Source organism: Furipterus horrens, unplaced genomic scaffold (assembly GCF_987537825.1).
Source record: "Furipterus horrens unplaced genomic scaffold, mFurHor1.1.pri manual_scaffold_4, whole genome shotgun sequence".
Classification (NCBI taxonomy): domain Eukaryota; kingdom Metazoa; phylum Chordata; class Mammalia; order Chiroptera; family Furipteridae; genus Furipterus; species Furipterus horrens.
Window position 1 is genome coordinate 56,925,305 of NW_028327174.1, and position 6,000 is coordinate 56,931,304.

Genomic DNA, 6,000 nt, shown 5'->3' on the forward strand with positions numbered 1-6,000 from the left:
TGGGAAGGTGGGGAGTCAGCCACAGGGTTCCAGAGCCCTGTGTCCACCTGTCATGAGGTTTGTGCAGTTCCATTCTGGCTGCTCAGGGCAAAGTCCTGCGGTTGAGGTGGGGTGGGTTGAGGGAAGAAGACTGGTGACAGTGACTGAATAGCTGTGGGGTGCCAGATACTGGGGCTGGGGAAGAAGGGAGAAGCCTGTGGAAGTAGGTATAAGCTTCTCTGTAGATTAGCCTGGGAAACCTCCCTGGGGCTTCAGATTTGGGATAATGCAATCTGCAAGGTGCAGGCCTGCTCATCATCCCACCCCTACCACTTACTTAACCTCTTGATTTAGTTTCCTCATATTAAAACAAGGATAACAACAGTACCTATGTCATGGGTTATTGTGACGATTCAATGAGATAATATATCTCATTTAATGAGATAGCACCTGAAACACCGGAAGTGCTCAATAAATATCACCCTCATCATTAACCTTTCCTCCAAACCTGTCTATTCTGCATCCATCATAAGTTCCCCAAGCCAGAAACCTGAGGTTACCCAATACTCTTTCTGTCCATTCAGAACTACCCCAATCTGTCCTGAAGATACTTGTATGGCAATTTAATTCTTTCCATTTCCACTGTGCTATCTCAGGGGAGGCTGGCCACAGGCTCCTTATCAACTCCTTTCCTTCCCTAGGTCTCAAATCCAAAGCCATCCCCAGCTCTCCTAGGAGGTACAAATCTGATCGTGCCTATAGGTAATGATTCAGCAGTCCCCCTAGGATTTTAGGGACCAAGCTCAGGTGCCAGCTCTTGCTCCTGTTGGCTTACATGCTCCATGTCCTACCACTACCCCACACTTTACACCTTCTGTCTAGAGGAACTAAGCAGCTGGGAATCTTTGATGCCCTGTGCCTCCATATTTTTTACACAGGCAGTTCTCTGCTGGGATGCATACCCTACTCCCAGTGTGATGACTCCTTACCCTTTAAAATACACTTGGCTGGTGTGGCTCAGTGGGTTGAGAGGTGAGCCTGTGAACGGAAAGGTCCTGATCAGGGCAGGCACATGCCTGGGTTGTGGGACAGGTCGCCAGTTGGGGACGTGCAGGAGGCAACCTGATGGATGTTTCTCTCACACAATTCAGGTGCCACCTCTTCCTCATATCCTCCCAGGTTCCAGCCTGACTTAGATGCTCCCCTGTGCTCCTGTATTTCCATTCTGGTTTACTTGACTGTTCGCCCCACTCCAATGTCAGGTCCTTGAGGGCAAGGACTGTCTTCTTTTCTTACACAACCCTCATGCCTCTGACAGAGCCTGGCACACAGTAGGCTCCGTTGGAAACCAGTCCCAGCAAGCATCTTCCTCTCTGGGCACGGCTGACATAGGCCACTTGAGGCAGGGAGGCTGGAAGGCGGAATGCTGGCCTCCTAGGCACTTTCTCCACCACCTAGGACGGGGGAGTCCCAGACATGGAGCAGCCTGACCAATGCCACAGGTACATGAGTCCAATCCTATCTACCACAAACCGGGCTTTGTGAAACCGACAGACCTCACCTAGTTTAGAAAGGGCGCGTAGGGTGGATGTCTCTGCGGCAGGGCACACCCTCGACCTCTCACCCCACGAACAGTGCCCGTCAGTGTAAGATAAGGGCAAATGGAACTATCTGGAGCAGTAGCCCACCGGCCTCACTAGGACTCGGGTCTCCCTTGATCCTGGTTCCTCGGGAGCACAGCCTCCCCCTCCCCCCGCCTGGTCCTGGGCGGTCACGTGACCCGCGCCCCTAGCAGCCACTAATCGCCTGCCTGCGGCCCTTCTCCTAAATAGGGAAGCTAGAGGAGCAGATCGAGTTTCTCGGCGGGTATTTACAGGTTCCCGGGACCTAGCCAAACCTCCTTCCCTCGCTAAGCTGGCCCCAGCGGTGGGGAAAGGAGAGAAGGGCCCCTCCTGCGCCCTTCCCCCACCCCCACCCCCAGCCCTCCCGGCCCGGGTGCGGCGCCACCCGCCCTCCCCGCGGTTCAGCTGGCCCCTCTGAGGGCATGGCTTAGGTCGTTGCATTCCAAACCGCGGGCGGCCCTTTGAGGTTTGGTGGCGCTGTGGGGGTGGGGCGGCAGGCAGCCCCTGACCCAGCCTGGCGACTTAAGAGTTTTCCAGTGATGCAGATTCTGGTCCCTTCTCCCCGGGCCTCGCGGAGGCCAGAGTCGTTTGGGTTCCTAGAGCTCTGGGAGTTGTACGGTGGGTTTTTACCCTCCGGGGCCCAGTGTGTGTCTGGCTCTGGCCGAGAACTCAGGCTTCTTACCTCCGGTCCTTCCTGCACCCCAGGCAAGGGCCGCTTGCCTTTCCAGGGGAAGACTCAGGCCAGGAGTCACCAAGGCTTGCCAGCTTGAAGAGCTAGAATCTCAGTTCTTGGCCTGCAAAATGGACAGGGAGGTGATAAAACTGGGTAGAGCCAGTTGCTCAGTTTAGGCCAAGATCTAACCTTGTTAGGCAGGTCAAAACAAGAGCTAACCGTGTGGCCTCTATTTAGCCTGGGTCCCAGACCTCTGAGAGCTGTACTTTGGGCCTGGCCAGGGAAACTGAGAAGGGGTTGATTTCCTTTCTGCCTGGGCAGACATATAGTCACTAACCTGCTCACTTTATTCTGGTGTGGACACAGACGGACAACCCTAAACTGGAGCTGATCACAGGAAGGGGCCCTGGCTTCTTTATGGGATCAAGGCAGGAGTGAGTAGACTATAGTTGAGGCACTGACCATTGCCAGCTTGCCTGACAACTATGACCTTGTAGGACAGAGAGTAGACAGAATGGAGATGGCAGAGGGGAAGCACATTTTGGATGGAGGCAGAGGTCTGAATTTTTTGTGAATCATTAATTCACTCACTCTAGTATTTTTTGAGACCTTACTAAGTGTGAGTCCTATATTTAGCCATTTGCATGATTATTGACTATTTTACCATGCACCAGGCCTCGTCCTGAGGTTAGACTGAGAAAGACAGGGTTCCTGCCCTCATAGAGCTTATAGTCTAGTGGACAAGTCAAACAAGTGAGGGGCATTTACAGTACAGACAGTGTGTTAAGAGCAACATTGGGAAGCACAGTTGTATGGAAGTACAGAGAAGGTGCACTTTTGTCCTGATCAGGTTGGGGAGGAGGATGGCTATGGAGGAAGTGCTATTTATGGTAAGACCTACTGTATAAACCATCATTAATCTGTTGTGGTGAGAGTGGAGTAGGAAAGAGTAACCTTCCAGATAGAGGGCATAGTGCATGCAAAGTCCCAGAAGCCGATCTGGAAACTGACAGTTCAGTAGGGCTAGAGTACAGCCATCTTGTCATGACTGATGGAACAGGAGGAGATGGAGAGATTGTATCTGGGAAAGGAAGCAGGCTGAGCTGATGAGTGATGCCCAGCCAGGAGGGGATGAGAGTGGAGAAACCCCCTGCTCCTTTGAGTTCCGCATCCTGTAGTGGAGGATGTGACGCCTCCTTTGATAGATGCTTTATAAATTAATATTTATTTTTATCAAGATAGTATATACACATAGGTTAAAAATCAGGTCATTCTGAAGGGCTTGTAACAAACACAGAAGTCCCCCTGGCCTTTCTCCCAATCTTTATCCTGCTCCCCAGGGGTGACCACTCTGCTGCTTCTGCTGGTATTTCCTTCCATATTTCTAAATGATATATGTACTGCCATATTGGATTCATCTATCTAATTTCTTGGCTTGTTTTGGTAGATGACAATTTTGATTATTTTACTTGCTTCTTCTCTCCCATCCCCATTTTGTTTATATAATTTGTAGTTAACTGTGTGTCTGTGACTCCATTATTGACTTTGAAAATATTGTTTATTTTTGAGGCAAGTAGTCTGGTTACATTTCTTTTTCTAATATAACTTTCTGTTGTGTGCTCTGTTTATATTTCTTTTCTTGTACACTTTTTTGTTTTTCCTGGGTAAATTGCCTCATTTTTTTAAATCCTCATCCAGGGATATGTTTTTATAAAAAAATTAATTTTAGAGAGAGAGAGAGAGAAATATCGTTTGGTTGCCTCCAATATGTGCCTTGACCAGGGATAGAATCTGCAGCCTAGGCATGTGCCCTGACCGGGTATCGAACCTTTTTGGTGTATGGGACAATGCTCTGATTAACTAAACCACCTGGCCAAGGCTAATTGCTTCATTTTTTATTTGCTTGGTTTTCTTTGAATCCTGGCTCCATTTTCCCACACCTTTCAACAGTTCTGTAAAACTGCCTTCTTAGTACGACTATGCATGTGGCCAAACCTGTCACATAATCTTAGCAGTTCTGTTTTGGTTTTCCTTGGAGACATTTGCCCTGGGATGCTTTTCTCTGGAGCAGCACACTTGTTACCCTCAGATCTACCATTGCCAGTAATTAAGAATTCCCTTTGCCCTTCCCTCTTTTGGGGACCTAGGGTCTTCCTTTTTCTCAGTTTACTCCCTTGTTTGGATGAAGCACATCCTCCAGTAACTTCCTGAGAAACTGTGCTTGGGAGTTCACACTTAAGAGATTTTTTGCACATCTACAATGTCTCCATCTCACCCTCACCAATGAAAAATAGTTTTGGGTGGGTATAGAATTTTAGGTTGAAAATTCTTTTTCTTCAGAATTTTGAAGATATTGCTCTTTTGTTTTTCAGCTTCTAATTTTGCAGTTGGGGAGTCTCATGCTAGTTTGATTCCTGAGACTTTGAATTCACCTCTCCCAACCTCACCCCCACTTTAAGGATTTTCTCTTTTCTCCCTGATATATTGAAATGTCATAGTATGTTGGCATGGGTCATTATTCATTCACTTTTCTAGGCAGTTGATAGTCCTTTTTAGTCTGTGTTTTTCAAAGTATAGTACCTGGACTAGCACCATCAACATCATCTGTGGGGAAACATTAGCAATGCAAATACAGGGTCCCCTCCCACATCTACTGAATCAGAAACTGATGATAGGGCCCAGTAATGTGTGTTAAACAAGCCTTCCAGGTATTCTGATTCATGCTAAATTCCAAAAACCTTCATTCTAACAATTTAGGTCCTTTTGTTCTGGGAACTTCTAAAAATTATCTCTTTGGAATTTCTGCAACTCCTATTATTTGGAATACTGGACCTCTTGGATCGATCTTTAATTCTTTTATCATTTTTCTGTTGACCGTCTCTTTCTTCTGTTTTCTTAATCTTAATTAAGATTTCCTTAATGTTATATCCCAGTCCACTTACTATGTTGTTATGATAGCTTTAAAAAAATTTTTTTTCAATAGTGCTTTCATGTTCCCTGTTTTTTTGTTTTTTTTTTTTTTCTTTTAAAAATGGTTTTGCCCTGACTGGTGTGGCTCAATTGGTTGGGCATCATCTTGCAAAGTGCAAGGTCACTGGTTTGATTTCTGGTTCAGGGCACATGCCTGTGTTGTGGGTCAGCTCTGGTTGGGCATGTTTGAGGGCGATTGATCAATGTTTCTCTCTTGCATCAACATTTCTCTCTCTCTTTCTCCCTCCCTTCCCCTCTCTAAAAAAATAAATAAATAAAATCTTAAAAAATAATAAAATAAAAATGGTTTCATGTTTTTGTTCTCTGGATTCTTGCAGTGTCTTATCTGTGAGAGGATATTAATTTGAAATCTTCTCCTATATTGTTCCTGTTTCCTCTGACTTAATGTTTTCTGTTTGTTTGTTTGTTTGTTTTGTTATCGTGTTAGAGACTTTCCTCAGATGTCTGCTCTTCCTGGCTGTCCATTCATACTGGAGAAGGAGGCACTAGAGAGCCAGTTGGAAGCTCTCAATGTGGGTTCATGGTAGGGCAATTACGTGGCTGGCTGGACTCTTTCACTGGGGAGCCCCAACTGTCAGCATCAAATGGCACAGTTTTTTGTTTTGTTTTGTTTTTTTTTCCAAAAAGTATCCTCTAGTGTTGACCCTCCCACTTGAATGTTATAAGCCCACCTGCTCAGAGTCCCAGAGCTGGGTGCGTGTAGGAGTGGTGAGAGATGTGTGGCAAGCGGGCTGA